General features: G+C 43.9%; 1 protein-coding gene across 5 annotated transcripts in view; it reads right to left on the bottom strand.

The window, feature by feature from the left end:
- TMC5 (transmembrane channel like 5) overlaps nt 1–18,218 on the bottom strand; it is a 77,965-nt gene extending 59,747 nt beyond the window's left edge. Inside the window, exons 1-2 of one of the 5 annotated variants that reach the window (XM_043915579.1) lie at nt 17,886–18,218; nt 2,449–2,673 (exon numbers count right to left, since the gene is read on the bottom strand). The gene's annotated coding sequence lies outside the window, so the exon portion shown is untranslated. Of the gene's footprint in view, nt 1–2,448; nt 2,674–10,372; nt 10,499–11,665; nt 11,738–17,885 lie in introns of those variants that run through there. The other 4 variants (XM_043915582.1, XM_043915583.1, XM_043915581.1 and 1 more) reach the window with 4 other exon arrangements.
- Nucleotides 18,219–19,208: the final 990 nt, after the last annotated feature.

The following is a 19,208-nucleotide window of genomic DNA, read 5'->3' as shown; positions in this document are numbered from 1 at the left end:
ACCAGCAAAGAGCTCAGACCCTCCAGCAACTCCAAGACGAGCTGTTGGGGCTGGGGGTGGGGTGTGTTGGGGGAGCTCTGGAGTCCCTGCAGGCCACTGTGAGATGAGAACCCCCTTCCATATAGGCAGTGGCATTGGGCTATTTTTGGCCAGTGGGCTGTAAGCATGTATTACTGCCAAGCAAAAGAATTTAAGAGTCAAAATCACAACCTTCTAGTACCTTTCCCCTGCCATGGCAACCAGTGACATTGCAGATGGAGACCCATTCTCCACCCATAGATCCATGACTAAATGGAGCACAACCCACCCCCAATAACCCATAACAGCACTTCATGAACATGAAATAAACTTTCAGGAGTTAAGCCCTTGAGATTTTGAGTTTGTTTCTTAATGCAGCAGAGTCTAGCCTAGTCTGACAATACAAGATCATTTAGAATCTTTGACAAATATATCTTTGTGTATTATATGAATATATATATATTTGTGAATATATTCATGAATGAATGAACTGTTGGCTGATCACATATAACATCTGTCTACTTATCTATCAATCATCTAGTTATTTACCTGTTTATCTCTGTGTGTTTATTGTATGAACATACCTATTCATACAACACACACATTTAATATATGTATTCATGAACATATTTATGAATATATAAGTTCATGAATATATTCATAGAACACAAATATGGATAGATAGATACTATATGTGATCAGCCAATAATGAGTTTCAATCTGCCGGTACAGTTCTCTGTTCTACTGACGTCTTGTGACAGGAGTTTGTATAGCGCACTTATCTTTTTCACAGACCAGGCACAAATGTGCTCTAGCCACTACCACCTAGTCGGACAAATTCCTAAGTAAGCAAAAAGACAAGCCCAGAGAAAATGACTGACAGAAAAGGGAGAGGAGGAAATAGCTACAAGGAAATAGTCTTGAGCTGACAGGGAAATTAAGTGGGAGTGGTTTTCTGAGAAATTGACTCATAGTTTCCTACTAGCTATTAGAGGTACAAATATCCTGTCCTTTCCAAGGAAAAATTTCTCTTTGTGCCTTGGAAGAAGCTCAAATACATATATATTTTCCTTTTTATTGAAATATAGTTGAGGTATAATATTGTGTAAGTTACAGGTGTACAATATAGTGATTAACAATTTTTAAAAGTTATACTGCGTTTATAGTTATTATAAAATATGGATTTTAGATTTCATAGAGTATATTATACATATTTTTGCCTCTAAATTTTGTTGCTCTAGTATCTTCCCAATAAGGGCCATTGAATCATCTATTCTGAGTCCTCCTTTCGACATCCATTTAGGGTTTCCTACTTCACTGTTTCATTGGTTATCAGTCACATTCCCACACAATTATATGTCTTTTGAATCCGTTAATTGCAAGCTTCTTATCTGATCTTTCAAGTCTCCTGGTTTGAATGGGTGATCATAACAACCTTGCATTTAGCTAGTCCAATAATGTTCAAGGGATAAATTGCATCCTAGAATCCGATAAGGTCACAGACAGGCTATTTATCTCTACTGCCTCTTAGGTTTCCCAGAATTAAACCAGCATAAGCCAAAGCAAGCCACCCACGATCTTTGTTCTGCAGTCACCAATGACCTCAGAAAACAGTGACATGGAGTCATTAAGACCAAGCTTTATGTGTACTCAGAAAAAATGGAAACAATCCAAAAACCCATCAACAAGGGATGGATCAAATCAGTGACAGCACACCTGCACAATGGAATATCGTGGAGCTAAAAAAGAATGCTCTAGATCTCCATGTTCCAGCAGAAGACGGCCAGCTTTGTATGGCTCTTCTTTCTAATCTCCTTTTCCCGTCTCCTGCCCAACCCCACGCTAGAATCACGAGGCAGTCGTAAACTGCACAAAGGTTAATTTTGCTAATCAGGGCCAATTATTACCTGAAAGACAAGGGAAGAGAAGGCAGAGCCTTGTAAAAGCTAACCTGGCCACCACCAAAGGCAGGACATCACTCCGTAAGAGCCAAAATGAGGCCACAAATTCTAATTTCAGCTGTATGTCTTATCTTCTAATGGGAAGAACTTTGTTTTTCCAACACAAGACAACCTTTCAACCTAAATGAAACCAACATGCTTATACATGGTATACAATACATACAAATTTAAGATCCACAGTCAAAGTAATCAAAGTGAGTCTGTAGAAATTTTCAATTAGTTCCAAAGAGCCACCATCATTTTGATTTAGACCAACCAAATTTTTCAGGTTTTTCTTTTTTCTGGGGGGGGGGGGAATGCTACATTTTATTTTGCTAACTAAAGACATTAAAAGCAACAACAGCTACCATGACCTACTATCACTGTTATTTCAGAAAACATTTTATAGACATTTTTTAAAAGGAAAAATTCCCAATCTAAAAAGGAAGAACGGCCCATTTAATTGAATAGATTAACCTTAAAAACTTACATCTCTATCCTCGTTTTTCTCACTTTGTCCCAAATGAATGCAAACTTCACACAAACTGATGTGGTCTGCAGATGCTGCTGGAACTTCAGAGTCGGATGGATGTGTGTTTTCTCTCCCACTGGCTGTTGATAGAAGCTGGATCGGGGACGATTTCCAGAAGGTTATAGTCCTTAATGTGAATCTGAAGTCTGAAAATTCCCAGCTGCTGATTGCAGGCCATACATCCTGAAAATCAGATGACAGAGGACTTTGACTTCTACAAGAGATGGTGTCACACCACACCCCTTACCGGTGCCTATGAAGGAGGGTCATGCCAGTTCAATGCCTTCTTAGTTTCTTTCCTCTCAAGACTTAAAAAATGGACAACAATCAAGTACAGAGAGCAAAAGAATAAATACTACCAAATACTAATCTTTTTCATGTTAATTCCAGATTTGTCCTTATTTTCTCAAGGAAATAAAACATGACTGGTAAAATGGAAACTCTCAAGCTTCCCCTCAACCCAGTTTTCCACCACTATCCCCCTCCCCCTTTCTCTGTCCAGAAGCCAGCATGATTTTGAATTTGGTTGGTGATTTTCCACTTCATATTGTTTATATGTTGACCACTGTTAGGGGTTGAATTATGTCCCTAGTAAAAGATATACAGAAGTACTTAACCTCTGGTATCTCAGTTTGTGACCTTATTAGGACAAAGGATCTTCCAACAGGTAATCAAGCTAGGATGAGGTCATTAAGGTCCAGTATGACTGTTGTCCTTGTTAGCAGGGGAACTTTGGACACAGCCATGCACACAGGGAGGAGTGTGTGAAGAGACACTGGGAAGATGCCATGAAGATTGGCATTCTCCTGCCTCAGGCCAAGGATTACTAGAAGTTGGAAGAGGCAAGCAAGGATCCTTCCACTATAAGCGTTGGAGGGATGATTACCCTCCCAACACCTTGATTTCAGACTTCCAGCCTGCAGAACTGTGAGATAATACATTTCTGGTAAGCCAACCAGTCTGTGGTACCTTGTCAGGAATTGTCAAAGTCCAGTGGGAAATAAATCGGCTGTTCCCCTACCCCTCCTTACCCCTACCTTTGAGAATGGCTGAGTTAAACTGAGATTAACATAGGAGATCTAAAAAAAGGCTTTTACAGCTCTCTAAGTTTATGACATAAAGAAAAATTTACAGGAAAAAAAGGAAAGGAAAGGGAAACAGAGCTGAGATCTTTTCATCAAAGAGAAAGAAGTGGACATTTTGTATGATTAGGAAGTAAAAGGGATGTATCAATACTTCTGAGACATACTACCACCTGCCTCCTCGGAATCAGGCAGCAGGGGCATACGCTCGCTCAGTCTCCACTCGTTTTGGCGGGGGGACTTCATGCTCTCATTTTCTTGTTGTTCACACTAAGTCGTGTCCGACTCTTTGCGACCCCACGAACTACAGCACACCAGGCTTTCCTGTCCTTCACTATCTCCCTGAGTTTGCTCAAACTCATGTCCATTAGTCAACGATGCCATCCAACCATCTCATCCTCTGTTGCCCCCTTTTTCCTCTTGCCCTCAGTCTTTCCCAGCTTCAGGGTCTTTTCCAGTGAGTCAGCTCTTTGCAACAGGCGACCAAAGTACTGGAGCTTCAGCTTCAGCATCAGTCCTTCCAATGAACACTCAGGGTGATTCCCTTTAGGATTGACTGGTTTGGTCTCCTTGCTGTCCAAGGGACTCTCAAGAGTCTTCTCCAGCACCACAGCTCAAAAGTATCAATTCTTCAGCGTGCAAACTTCTTTTTTTTAAAAAAATAATTTAAAACCATTCTCAGCTACAGGGGTTGCATTTATGGAGGGTAGTTTGCCAAACTTTGTATAAACACGCTGGCCTGTTTTCCTGGGTCATGACCTTCATACATGCTGTTCCCTCCACCAAGAATGCTTTTCCCTCCACTCCTGGTCAGGTTAACTCCTCATCCTTAAGGAGTCGGCTTCATCTCTGCCTTCACAGAGAGGCCTCCCTTAATCCTCCACATCCAAACAATTCTTGTGTTTCTCTCATAGCATCCTGTCCCCTTTCCACAGGACTTATCAATTTGTAATTATATATTAATTTTGTGCACTTATTGTTCAAAATGTGTCTTCCATTGACTGAGAGCTCTGTGAGGGTAGGAGTTGTTCTATTTTTCTCAGTATCTCCCCAGGATCTAGCACCATGCTTGGCACATAGGAGACAAAGGAGACACTCAATATTTGTTGAAGGAATGAAGGAATCTTGTCTCACAAAGTTCTCATTCATCACATGCATTGCCTAGAGCCTATCTTGTTGGCAGCCAGTGGGAAGGCAAGCCAATCTAACTGGGATCTGCTGGACCATCCTGGGAGAGTGGGGAGTGGGGAAAGGTTCACTCAGACCTTCTCAGGCCTGGGTCCACTGTGGCCACAGACACATCCCATTTATAAACTGAGGGTTTCAGATCATCACAGGGATTCTTGAAAGGAGAAATTTCCTCATGGAAAATAACAAGATTTTATTATTTATTATCTCCTTCCTTTTTAGTTCTTGTTCAGTGATTCAAGTTAATGACTACATCATCTCCACTAGTGCTAATGGTTCTTCAACAACTCTCCGAATGGGCCACAGTCTCTTTTTCAATGAGGGGAGAGCAAAACTCACGTTTAGAACCTTCATGAGGCCACAGCTTATGACTAGACTCTAACAATTTCACTTTTAAATTAACATGCAGCAAAATATTTGGGATATTTAGTTCTGTGAGCACATGCACAACCACCACTACAATCAGGATACAGACAGTTTCATCACCTTAAACTCCCCTCTGCCATTCCCTGAAATCACCCTCCCATCCTTCACCCAAGAAGGGTCTGTTCTCCATCCCAATACTTTTGCATTTTTCAAAATGTCATATAAATGAAATCATACCGAATGTAGCCTTTGAGATGCTTCTTCCACAATCTAGCTAGAATTTAATGACATGGTTGGTTTTCCCTGTGTGTATGTATGTCTATGGGCTTCCCTGGTGGCTCAGATAGTAAAGAATCTGCTTGTAATGCAGGAGACCCAGGTTCGATCCCTGGGTAAGAAAGATTCGCTGGAGAAGGGAATGACTTCCCCCTCTAGCACTCTTGCCTAGAGAATTCCATGGACAGAGAAGCCTGGCGGGCTACAGTCCATGGGGTTGGACATGACTGAGCAACTAACACTTTTCACTTTTTTCATATATGTCTATAAATACATATAAAGGTAAATAAATATAATAATGTTTATAAAATAAATATGACTATATAGTCACCTATATGTATAAGAAAGTGATACAAATTTTCCACTTACAATAATGACATGTTTCCTTTTAAAATAAATCTATTAGGTTAAAAAAAAAGATAAATAATAACATTCATAGTACAAAAAGTGGGTAACAAGTATGAAGGTGGAATGCAAATGACAATATTTAGGGAAACAAAGGACATTATACAATAATATAATTACATACTCTCCCCTTCCCCTCCACACACATTCGAAATACCAGCTGTAATTCTAAGAATTTCTGAAAGGGAAGGAAAAGGAGTTTAAAAAGAAGACATTGCTCATTCCCAGGCATCTCATCTGAGCCAAATCCTCATAATCGCAGTTCTAGAAGCTTCGTTTCCTTTCAGGCACCTGATCTTGGAAAGTCAATTCCCACTCAGAGAACAAAGACCACCACTTGTCTGAGAGTGCTTGCCCAGGCATGAGGCCACACGCTCAAACACATCCACGTATCAGACTTTATTTCCTCACAAGTGCCTTGTTGTTCTTCTGGGCTGGTCATGTTAGCTTAATGATTACTTTGGCTGTCATCATTGAAGCCACTGTAAACAAATACCTTAGAATCCTTTATCTGCAGGGAAAGTGCAGAACAAGGAAATAAGACCAAGGAAATCAATCTCTTTAAAGCATGTGAGGGAAAATCCTTCAATCACCCGTTTAACTAATTCATCCCGAAACTAAACATTTGTTAGCTCGCACCCCATGAGAGTCTTCCCCCAGAACTAAATTGTTTTAGAAACTGTTTCTGCCTTTGCCTCAGGCACATTCAAAACCACACATTGGAGCCCTCAGAAAATAAGGTTTGGTTTGCTATGAATAGAAGGGGGAGAAATAACAAAACATAACAAAATATCTTGTCTTTTTTCAAGTTTTCAACAAGGAATTTACTACATTTTAAGAGACTTACTTAATTCCCCAGGAACAGTAGTTGTATTTTAGGAATGCCAAAAGAATGTAAGATTTTTAGCTTGTTAAGCACATAAGAAAGTGTCAAAGACTAGAAAATGAACATGAATTTTCATCCTATGAAGGACATCACCTTGACATGGCAAAAATCTATCCAAAGAATTTAGCACAGAGGTAGCCCTGGAAAAGGGAATAGCAATCCACTCCAGTATTCATGCCTGGGGAATCCCATGGACAGAGAAGCCTGGAGGCCTACAGTCCATGGGGTCGTGAAGAGTCAGACCCGACTGAGGACTCACACTTTCTGAGTTCAGTCCCAGACCACTGCAACCAAGTGAATATTACAATAAAGTGAGTCATGTGAATTTTTTTGTTTTCCAGTGCATATAAAATTTGTTTATATATACTGTGGTCTATTAAGTATGCAACAGTATTACATCTTTAAAAAACAATGGGTACACTTTAATTTAAAAATATTTAATTGCTAAAAATGGAAACTGTTATCTGAGCCTCCAACAAGTCAATCTTTCGGCAATAGTAACATCAATGATCACCGTTCACAGATCACCATAACAAAATAACAATGAAAAAGTTTAAAATATGCAAGAATTACCAAAATGTGACACAGAGACACAAAGTCAGCAAATGCTGTTGGAAAAACAACACCAATAGACTTGTTTGGTACTGCGTGGTCACAAACCTTCAATATGTAAAAAAAAACAATATAAATTGAGGTGTGCCTGTAGAACTTTTTATGATGATGGAATAATTCTATATTACACTGTCAAATACAGCAACCATTGGCCACATGTATCTAGCGAGTACTTAAAATGTGGCTAGTGCAACTCTGTAACTGAGGAACTGAATTTTTAATTTTATTCAGATGGTAAAGAATATGCCTGCAATGCAAGAGACCTGGGTTCAATCCCTGGGTCGGGAAGATCCTCTGGAGAAGGGAATGGCAAGCCACTCCAGTATTCTTGCCTGGAGAATTCCATGGACCGAGGAGCCTGGAAGGCTACCATCCATCGGGTCAAAAAGAGACATGACTGAGCAACTAACACTTCGTTAACTTTGATGTAGATAACCATGAGTGATTATGGGACTACCACTGCAAGTCTAGGGAAGGAAAAGAGAGTGAAGCATAGAGCCTAAAGGAACTTAAACATTTAAAGCATCACTGATCTGTGTGTTTTGGGGGCCATCAACCCAGGAGAGTCACCCAGGAGCCTAAGGGAGATGGGGACCTGTGGATCATCAGGTGACCAACTTGTCCCAGTTTCCCCAGGACATTCTCAGTTTTAGCACTGAAAGTTCCATGTCCTGGAAACCTGCTAGTCCCAAGAAAACCACCCTAGTTCAAGTCCCATCCCCAGAAGTTTTGATTCAGTGGGTCTGGGCTGGGACCTGAGAAGCTGCCTTTTTACCAGGTTCCGTGCATGAAGGTTTGAGAATCACTGCGAATTAGCCAGGGAACGGATCAGCAAGGAGCAGGCAGAGAAGTGGAAAGAGAAGAGATGTGAGGGTTTTATGCCTTTCTGCCTGGCTGGACTGCCCCAGCCCTTCCCAGAAGAACAAGGATCCCTTTCTGGGAGAGCTGGACCCAACACAAGGAGCTAACATGGCTCCTATACCTGCAAAGACCTGCTGGGAGGAGTGGGTGATTCTGCTGCCCAAGCAAGGACCCCACTTCTTGGAGACCCTGCCTCTTCCCCTCCCCCACTGTCAATGTGCTCAGAATCCTGCCCAGAGCAGGGAAAAATGATAAACCTAAGTGACAGCAAGGAAGCCGGCTAAGAGCAACAAGAGGCCACCCCTTCAGCTAACCGCCCAATAGCCACCCAAACCCACCAAGCAATGTACCAGCCCAGCCCCTCACATGCCCCTACCAGTACTCCAAAAATAGGGGGCTGGAAAATCCCCCTACCAGTGGACTGGGAGGAGTTTCCCTACTCTAGCACATGCGCACACCTCCCTCTAATCCAGTACAAGAGAATCCCTTGGTGGCTATTGGACTCATTAACTGCTCATAAATATTCCATGAATACATGCATCTAATTATAACAGACTGACCTATGACCAGGCCAGGCACAGTAGAGAATCTTGTTACATAACTTGCAGCTGTCAGTCAAAGTTGTCAGTCAATGACCCCTCGGATTACGCAATCGACCCTGCCTTAAAAACTAGGTACCCCAGTCCTCCAGGGCTATCTGCCTCCCTTGGCCTAGCCCACCTCTCTTCAGGTGTTCTCTCTTGCATGCAGCTCAGTCGCTCAGTCGTGTCCGATCCTTTCTGACCTGTTCTTTCTTCTGTCATTATTAACAAACTTTCTTGGAGTGGGTAAGACCTTACATTCTGCTTTGCCCCTTACCAAGAACTGAGGCCCACAGAAGGAAGGGTCTCCAGAGTCTCCTTCCACTAACACTCGCTCCCTCTCCCCTACCCTGGGGCTGGGGATCTTCCTCTTCTCTGCTAGAGGGTGTCAGAAAGGCAGGAGGGGCCAGGAAAGGTTGAGCTTCATCCACACTGTGATTCTGGGTCTGTGTCAAGCCTCCCTCATTTAGAAGAAAAACAACCCCTTTCTAAATCCACCTCTGGGACTAGAAGCTTAGTTCTTAGACTAATTCAGATCTGTATAATATAACAGTCCTATTATAAGGCCTATTGAAACAAACATTATATAACACAATCTAAGTATTATTCCAGATTTGCAGACAGGAAAAGAGAAACTGAAACCAATGATAACAAAACAACAAATATGTATATGCCAGACATGTTACGAGAAGTTCACAGGTGTTAACCCATTAAGTCCCTACCATAGCCTTAGTAATATAATAGATGCTATTATTAGCTTTATTCTACTGAGAAGGCTAAGTACCTTGGCCAAGAAACACAGCCAATGTAGAGTGAAGTGCAGTATCATAAATGGCCCTTCCTCTTATGGAAGAGAATCCTCTCTTTTTCAACTTGCTTGTCCCGCATTCACATTTTGAATACAGTCATCTTTTTGCCCATGCTGAGTACGTATGAAGTTAGGCGTGGGAAGTTTCTAGATTCAGTGCTATTTGCAGCAGGGCCAGGAGCAGGGTGAGGGAGTAAGATCCTGGCCTGGGTTACACATTCAAGGGGTGCCAAAAATTCCAGTAATCAGGATTAATAACATTTTAATGCAACATTTTTTAAAGTAGGAAAAATGCAAAAATCCATGATGAACTAAATATCAACATTTTCAATAAAGACAGGTCAAGATTACTAAATTGTCCTCTGGCTCCTGTTTGACTTAGTATGGACTGCCCGGCAGGCAGGAGCCCACAGATCCTGAGTCATACTCCCACATAGCATCATCTCACCCCAGGAATGGAGGTTCTGGGGGCAAAGAAAGTCATCTTATTGGAGATCACCACCTAGCCCCTCTCTTTTTAAGGTCTTTCCCCTGATCAGACAATTTCTAATCAAGTCTCCACCAATTCTCTCTCACCAAGTCTCTCCAGTTCTAAGTCAAGCCTCCACCACAGGAGAAAAGTCTGCCTGTCACTATTTTGAGTTTATTGGGGATACAAACACAGTAAGTATGGAAGCAGTAACTATGGTTCTCAGTTCTTCTTATGAATTATAGAAATAGGATGTTCTTTTCTTCTTTTAAAAACCACTCACCCTGATTCAAATGCCATATAAAGCAGAATTTGTTTGTTTGGGCTTGTAAAATCCAGAGAACTTACCCAGTCTCTTCTTTCCCTATGAATAAAGAGTGTCTTTCCTAGAAATGACCTTCCCTAATAATTAGCATTCCATCGTCGTGTAGGTTTGTCTCTGGGAACATTGAACCTTTGGCGGCTGGAAATAACCTGAGCAGTAATATAGTCCAGTCTCTTTTTATTCCATTCTGGGACCTCTTGTCAAACGTGATGTATCATATGACTCACTGAACTGTCAGAAAGTTCAGCCTGACCCTGCCTCTGAGGAGAGAACCCTTCCTGGCAAAAGAGGACTCTAAACCCCACCTTTGACATCCAACTCCATTGGAGGTCTGTTTGCTGATCTGTGCAGAAGGTATCTAGTAAAATAGCAACAATAACTAATAATAAGCACCAAGACAGCACCATTTGTTGAGAGCTTAACTCAGCACCAGCCACCATGCTATGCACTTGTAACTGAATTCTCAAGCAACCTTATGGAGGGGTACCATTATCTCTATTTTATGATGATTACATTGAGGCCCAGAGAGGTTAAGTAATTCGCTCAAGGTCACACATTTACAGATAGAATGCAATTCCAACTCTTTCCTTTCTGCCTGAACTTTAATCATCATCATCATCGTTGTCATCAGAGGAAGAAGGGAAGGATGAGAAGGAAGAGTCAGAGGTAATATTTACTGAGTACCGACAGGACACCATATGTTCTGTTTAGCCCTGACAGCCCCACATAGGAGTGGGAACTCTTAACACACTACTCATCCTACAGACAAGCAACCTGAAGCCAGAAAGGCCCACCTCCTCCAGCGTCTCCCAGTGAGGACCCAGGAAGCCGAGATTCCAGTGCAGGCAGACAGCTCTAGAGCTGTCTCTTTAGCCAGCACACTGCTTTGCCTCCCATTTCCCCATAGTCATTCTTTCCTCTAACAAATATTTATTGTGTATTGATTCTGTACATAGCATCTGGTGCTAAGCAACAGAACAGTCCTAGTTTTCGCCCCTCCCAAGACTGGTTCCCAAGCATTCCACATCATTTCTGTGACCCACCCCCAACCTTTCTTCAAAGTGCCCTCTCTGACCTGCACCCCATCTTTCAGGAATAGGCAGGCATTTCCTCTCTAATCTGCAGAGACAGTGAGGGTCCTCTTTTCTTACTAACTCATAAGACCCATCTTTTTCGGCCTTAAACACAGCCCTGCTTGCTCTCTTGGTCATGCCTCTGAGCTCCCAGGGAGAGGATGTCCTACCAGCTAATGGCAGTTTTATGCCACCCTGGTTATTTTCTCCCCGCTTGTCAGCTCATGGATAACTGGGTCTCACCCATTATACACAGACCAGTCCTTGACTTCCAACTTCATGGCTGCACCATGGCCTCTGAGTGCTGGGTTTGAGGAGAAGGTGGGGAGTGCCCTAACTCAGGGCCTTGTGTATTTATTTCTTCCTGAATGCCAGCCCCACCCTCTCATCAAAGTTCTTTCAGCATCAGTGCAATAAAAGATCAAAGTTCTTCCTACAGGTTATTTGATTTCTTGGACACTATAAGGAAGTTAGTTTTTTGTTTGTTTTTTCCCAGAAAGCTTAGCTTTTCATTTTTACAAGCAGGTCATTCTGGAACAGTCTGCTCCACTAGGCACCCTTAGGCACTGCCCACTCTGTCCTGCAGATTCAGCCCCTGGGGCAATATATTCAGACCTTACAGGTTTAACTTCGTAATTATGATGGCCTGATTTTCAGGGACATAGTTCCATGGAGTGTGGAACCAGCTCACACTCAAGGCTGACTTGAATCAAATCTTGACTCCAGCACTTTATGACTCTTCCCCCTCTGAACCAAGTGTATCCTTCTGAAATTCAATTTCCTCCATCTTATCTGCAGAATGGGGACCATATAATCTACCCCTAAACGTGTTAAGGGCTTCTCTGGTGGCTCAGACAGTCAAGAATCTGCCTGCAATGCAGGAGACCCAGGTTCAATCCCTGAGTCAGGAAGATTCCTTGGAGAAAGGAACGGCTACCCGCTCCAGTATTCTTGCCTGGAGCCTGGTGGGCTACAATCCACGAAAGAGTCAGACACGACTGAGGGACAAACTTTCACTTTCATTAATGGGTTAATCTCCGAGAAAGGCTAGACCATTTTAATGGTCAAGTTATCAACAGCCACTGAAGGTTCAAGTTCCCACAAAGAAACCCCCACCACAGGAATGCTAATCCTTCAGGAACAGTCAGGTCTAGAAAGAGAAAGTGAAAAGGAAAGTCGCTCAGTTGTATCCAACTCTTTCGGACCCCATGGACTCTAGGGACCCCATGGACTCCAGGCCAGAATTCTGGAGATCCCTTCTCCAGGGGATCTTCCCAACCCAGGGATCGAACCCAGGTCTCCGGCATTGCAGGCAGATTTTTTACCAGCTGAGCCATAAGGGAAGCCCCAGATCTAGAAGGGAGACTCTATTCATATGGAAAGAAAGAAGTAAATGATTCAGGGCTGGGTAAGATCCCCATATTTTTACAAATGCCATAACAAGTTTCCTATAGCATCTGAATCTGAATCATTTAAAAGAGCAAAAGAAAGTCCTGTTTTTATAATTCACAAGGAGAAGTGGGGAACCATAGCTACTTGTTCCAACTTTTGATATGTTATTAACATCCCCCCCCCCCCCAGTAAATACAAAGTAATGGCTCTCCAAAGACAAGGAGAATTTTCTCCTGTTTAGACAGAGACAGGCTTTACAAATTGTCTGATTGAGGAAAGGACTAAAAATGAGAGGAGCTAGGTGGTGATCTCCAGGAAGAGGGCTTTATTTGTTCCCCCTCATTCCTAGGGTAAGTGACAGTACCTGGTAGCATGTGACTCAAGGAAGAACTGGACCGCAGGCTCCTGCCAGGCAGTATAGAGCTGAAGCAAATCAGAGTCCAGGCAGAAGTATTGCAGAGAAGAGCCAAATTTGACTCCACTTCTTTGACTCACTTCTCCCTGCTGTTGTTATTATAATCATACATAATGGCCTGCCTCTGAGGACCGTGCCCCTCTGCCTGACTATTGGACTAAAATGCCTTTGTTCAGCTCACAGGCTGAAATAAAGAAGAGATTAACACATACCTTCCAAAGACTGGCCATTCCTGGAGATGCTCTGCAAGACTGATGGCCCTTTTGACTTCCTCACTGCCTCTCCCTCTCTATTCTGCCTTTTGACTTTTGTTCTTCACCAGTTCTCTCTCTGGTTCTACAAAAGAACTTGGTATCCAGACCCCAACAAGATGGTTATTATGAAACATTAGTCTGCCATCTTCTCTGTCAGCTGGCTTTCTGAATAAAGTCATATTCCTTGCCTCAACATCTCATCTCTCGGATTCATTGGCCTGTTGTGCGGCAAGTAGAGTGAGTTTGGACTAAGTAAAAGAAGGACAAATCAGTAATTCTTTCATAAGTCAAGCTCAGTCCCTTCAGCCTTGTCCGACTCTTTGTGACCCTATGGACTGTAGCCCACCAGGTTCCTCTGTCCATGAGATTTCCCAACAAGAACACTGGAGTGGGTTGCCATGCCCTCCTCCAGGGGATCTTCCTGACCCAGGGATCGATCAAAGCTGCGTCTGCTGAAGTTCCTGGATTGCAGATGGATTCTTTACCGCTGAACCACCAGCAGATGCCAGGAGGACACGCCCCCCATGACCAACCCCGAAGCTGAGACAATCAAAGCTGTCTCCTGGAATGAGTGAATGTCCACAGGGAGGCAGAGTCGCCCCCAGCTGAGAGAGGGTGCTCTGAAGGCTGTGAGGCTGCACGGATTCTGGATGGCATCTCCCAACTCCCTGCTGCATAAGACAAGGAAAGGAGCATCTCTCCTTCCTCTAGTAATGGAATCATCTTCCTCTAGTGAAGTTTTCACCCTGTCAGTTTCCCCACATCTAGGAACTATGCCAGCTATTTACATACTATGGTTCATAAGACATACATTCTGCCCTGTAAACTGTAACTATATGTTTCTTGTTTTGTCTGAAGGCAGACTGTAAACTGGCAACAGTGGTTGCTTCTGGAGTGAGGAACTGGATAGCTGGGGATAGATACGAGGGAGAGATTTTTCAATATTTGCTTAGATGTCTTTTGGATTTTATACCATGTGGGAGTACAGCATTCAAAAAATAAATTAAAATTTGAAAATTCTCTGCTGTGAATTGCACACAGTTCAGAAGGTACAATCCCATTTTTTAAAGACCAATAAAAATGACCTATATTAATTTAGCATATCCAGGGGGAGGGAAAGAAACCTAGAGAAACATGCTGCATGCTAAGTCACTTCAGTTGTGTCCAACTCTTTGCAACTCCATGAACTGTAGCCTGCCAGGCTCGTCTGTCCATAGAACTTTGCAGGCAAGAATACTAGAGTGGGTTGCCATGGCCTCCTCCAGGGGATCTTCCTGACCCAGTGATCGAACCCTCTTTTGTTAACATTTCCTGCATTGGCAGGCGGGTTCTTTACCACTAGCGCCACCTGGGAAGCCCAGAGAAACATACATGAAACTAAATAATGATTATCACTAGATGAAATCGCAGAGTTTCTCACCTCCCATGCAAATATTTTTAGGAGGCACATATTTTTAAAATAACATATTATGAATTACTTTTGTAATCAGATAAAACAACAGGAAGAGTAAAAGAAAAAGAACTATTTCCAAAGCCTCTGGAAAACACCTAGCGTTTTGGAAGAGAGAGAGGGAGAATGTTCTGGAAGGAGCAGATACTGGGACCCCAGACACAGGAAGCAGGGATTCCAGAAAGGGGCAGATGAGAGAACTGGACCTGGAAAGAAGGAGGCATGAATTAAGATGATAGCAGTGGAAATGGAAAAAATCGTTTTGAAAGGAAAGGATAGCTCTGTGCTATTGTTTATGAGTTGTTTATTAATAATTTCCCTCAGTTTCTTTTGCTATAAAATGAGATAATTATAACTATATAAGGAACTAGCATTTATTATCACATTGGTCTTATCCTACATATGTTAATTATATTTAATCCTCATTGCAGCCCTGTGACTTATGTATATTAAAATCATCCCATTTTTCAGATGAATCATTTGAAGTTATTGTTGTTCAGTCATGTCCAACTCTTTGCAACTCCATGGACTGAAGCAGACCAGGCTTCCCTGTCCTTCACTATCTCCCAGAGTTTGTTCATACTCATGTCCATTGAGTCGATGATACCATCCAACCATCTCATCTTGTTTCCCCCTTCTTCCCCGCCCTCAATTTTTCCCAGTATCAGGGTCTTTTCCAATGAGTTGACTCTTCACATCAGGTGGCCAGAGTAGAGTGTTTAAGGAGCTTGGCCAGAGGTCACAGAGCTAGAAAATGTCAGAGGCAGGACTGGAATCCAGACAGGCTGGCTTTGGAGCCCAAGCTCCATCAATGACTAGAGCTGGGGCTTAGCCCAGTGTCTAGCACAGAACAAATTAATGACTCAGATTATAAACTGATGACTGATTATACCAAAAGGCTAGGATCCCCACCCCTGCCAAGTACCCACATCAAAGGATGGAGTTCCCCAAGCAGAGAGCACAGTGGTCTTCCCATCATATGCCAACTTTCCTGTCCCTGGAAACTGCCCTGGAATACTCCACCCCTGCCAAGTACCCACATCAAAGGATGGAGTTCCCCAAGCAGAGAGCACAGTGGTCTTCCCATCATATGCCACTTCCCTGTCCTCCGAAACTGTCCTGGAACACTTAAGGGAGGCACTTGATCTATCACAATAACAGGCTTTTCAAGGATTTGATGGGTGAAGATCCCAGGAGACTCTCAAGATGAGAAGGGGTCAAGGAAAAGGCACTTTATTTAGTCCTCCTTGAAGAGTTTTACCTGCACATCAACAGATCCTAAGGTTAGGAATAAAAAAGAGCACCACACATCCAATAATAGGGGCAACAGCTGCCATTATCATGTGCCAGATGCTGCACAAAATGCTTTTGAGACAGTTCGGAGTATCCTTTCAACAACCCTATGAGGTCCTATTATTGTGCCCATTCTACAGATGATGGAACTGAGGCTTGCAAAGCGATTTGCCAAAGTCCCACAGCTGGGAATCAGAGGGGACTCAGCATCCCCTTTGTATAACAAAAGTGGTAACAGATCCTCATGACAGCCTCTTTGTATCCTAGGTGGGGAGCGGGATGCCAGGTGACACCTTTCTCTCTGCACTGAGCATGGGGGCTTCTCAGGAATATTCCAGAGGGCAAACAGGAACCTGGCTCTGCGGATCACACAGAAGGCAGGAAAGCTGCTTGGTAAGCTCCTTCCCCCTGACCCCCTTCTCCTCTCCTTAAACAGACGCCCGCGCTGTGCCATCCCCTCCACTCTCTAGTGGGCAAACATAGCATGCACCATAGCAGATGTTTATTGAGTCCCTGCTAAGTGCCAGGCATTATTCTGAGAGTTTTATCCTTATTTAATCTAGACAAAAACGATATGGGATAGGTACCATCATTGTCCCTATTTTGTGAATAAGGAAACTAAGGCACAGAAGAATTAAATAACTTGCCACACTCACCCTATTAGAAAGTGATGGAACCTGGCATCAGAATGACACAGACTTTATGATCAAACAGGCCTGGGTTCAAATGTTGACTCCTCTACCAGCCTCCGGTGTGACATCCCCTAAGTTGCCTAACCTCCCTGCACCTCGGTCTCCTCATCAGGAATATGGGGACAGCAAGGATTATGGTAAAGGATAAAAAGTAATATGTGTTCCTTTCTCATTTGACAAATATTTATTTAGCATCTACTCTGTGCCAGGCACTAGGGATGTACCTGCAAACAAAACAGGGGGGAGAAAGTCCTACCCCGTGGCACGCACACTTTAGCAGGGAGGCACTTGCATGTTAGCTGAGTTCGTCCTCATAATAACCCCACAGGTTAGGTATTATTATACCCATTTCACACATAGCGAGAAGGGGTCTCAGAAGCAGTTTATCCCCACCGCCATTTCATCCTTCTAGGAAATAGTGGGACCTGGATTAGACGTTAAAGTCCAGCCTCTGGAGTTTGACTTCCTGGCTTCAAATCCTGCTATTTCCATCTAATTGCTGTGGGCAAGCTTCTAAATCTGTCAGAGCCCAAATCTCCTTCTGGGAAAAAGGGGACCAGGAGACACTAACTCGCGAGATTATCCGAGGGGAAATAATGAAGTCTATCTAGAAAGCCTTTTGATAACTGTTCCTGGGGTTCTCAACACGCAGAAGGCCGTCCTTTCTTTTTTAAACGGAGGTGGGAAAAGGCGCGCAGAGACAGTAAGTGATTTAACTAAAGCCGCACAGCGCATGAACAGTGTGATCCCTGGGAAACTTTCCTACCGCGGAGGTCCGCGCGCGGCTGCCTGGAGCTAGAGCCACTGTCTTGAGCCCCTACTGCGCAGTTCCCGCCCCCGGATGGTTCTCCCCCATTTCTCGTATCCCACCCCAGCTCTCTCCCCTCTCCCCGCCGCGGTTGCACCGGCGGGCCCAGCCCCGCGTTAGGGACACGCCCCACTGGGGCGCCTGGTTCTTCCCATCTACCTCCTCTCGGAGCCGGGGAGAGCGCTCCTCCACGCCGCCGGACTTGGTGGATACCTGGGAAGGCCGCCCCAGCGTCCGCTCCGCGCCCTGGGGAGCTGGCCTCAACCTCCCACCGGCGCTCACGTCCCCTGCGCCCGGCGCTCCCGCCGCCGCCGGGTTGGCTCAGCCGCGAGGAGAGTGGGTGACCAGCGGGCAGCGGCTAGGGTGTGCGTCCCAGTACCCGCGCCGAACTTCCTCCTGGAGGGCCGACTACTTTTTTTCCTGGAATTGAGCCAGGTTCTTCTGAGCTCTGGGGTAGCACACCTGTTGGCATCCGAAACCTCTATTCACTGCCCCGAGTCTGCATTTATTCTTTGCTTCCATTGAGCAAACCTTACGGAGCGCCCACCAGATGCCGCGCTCCGGCTTGGTTGCTTCGGGCACCCAGGGGACCCGGAGGGTGTGCTGGCTAGGGCTACGCTCTCCAGAACGTTGGCCATTTGCCACATGTGGTTATAGAGCACTTGAAATTGTGGCTCCAAAGACCGAGGCGTGTTTAAGACGTAGGACCGAAAAAAAAAAGTTTTTTTAAAAAACTCATTAACAAGTGTTAAAGTCAATGTTAAAATGATAATGTTTTGGATATAGTTTTTTTTAATGAAATCATTACTAATCTCACCTGTTTCCCCTTTTCTAAACTACAGCTGCTTGAACATTTAGAATTCTGTGTCTCCTATTATACTTCTATTGGATAAGGCTGATCTGGGGCAGGAATCTACAGCATGTTCCCAAATAACCTGTTGCAATTCTCCCTTCTAGAATTTATTCAGCCCTTCTTTATTTCCTCCAGGAAACACATGGGGGAAAATCTAGTGTGTACCAAGCATGAAGCTTGTGTTGATTCGCAAACTCAGGAGTGTCCAGGGTGATATCTGAAACTGGTCCTGGTACACAGGCAAGAGAATGCCAGAGAAACAGGCAGGTCACTGCAGACTGGCATGTGGCAAGTCTAACAAGCAGGAGAACCTATCTATGGAGGTGAGACGTGGAGTATTTCCTGCCATGCCAATAAATAAGGCTGTTACAGTCATCAGTGATTCCAGCCCTCCAGGGCTGGAGAAGAATATCTGTAATCCAGAGGCCACTGGGCTGCAGCCACTCCCCATGGTGAGCACTGAGGAAAAATGCCAGCTAAGCAGGGTACTGGGCCCAGATAGCTGAGATGCATATGAAAGGAGTGATTTCAGTAAGCCCAGACACTTGCATCTTTCCAAACATAGAAAAGTGCTAAATTCCTTAACTTGGGATATCTGGTTTTCTTTAATTCACAAAAACACTTTTGAC

Source organism: Cervus elaphus, chromosome 10 (genome assembly GCF_910594005.1).
Source record: "Cervus elaphus chromosome 10, mCerEla1.1, whole genome shotgun sequence".
NCBI lineage: Eukaryota > Metazoa > Chordata > Mammalia > Artiodactyla > Cervidae > Cervus > Cervus elaphus.
The sequence above is the reverse complement of the archived record's forward strand: the minus strand, read 5'-3'. Positions and strand labels throughout refer to the sequence as shown.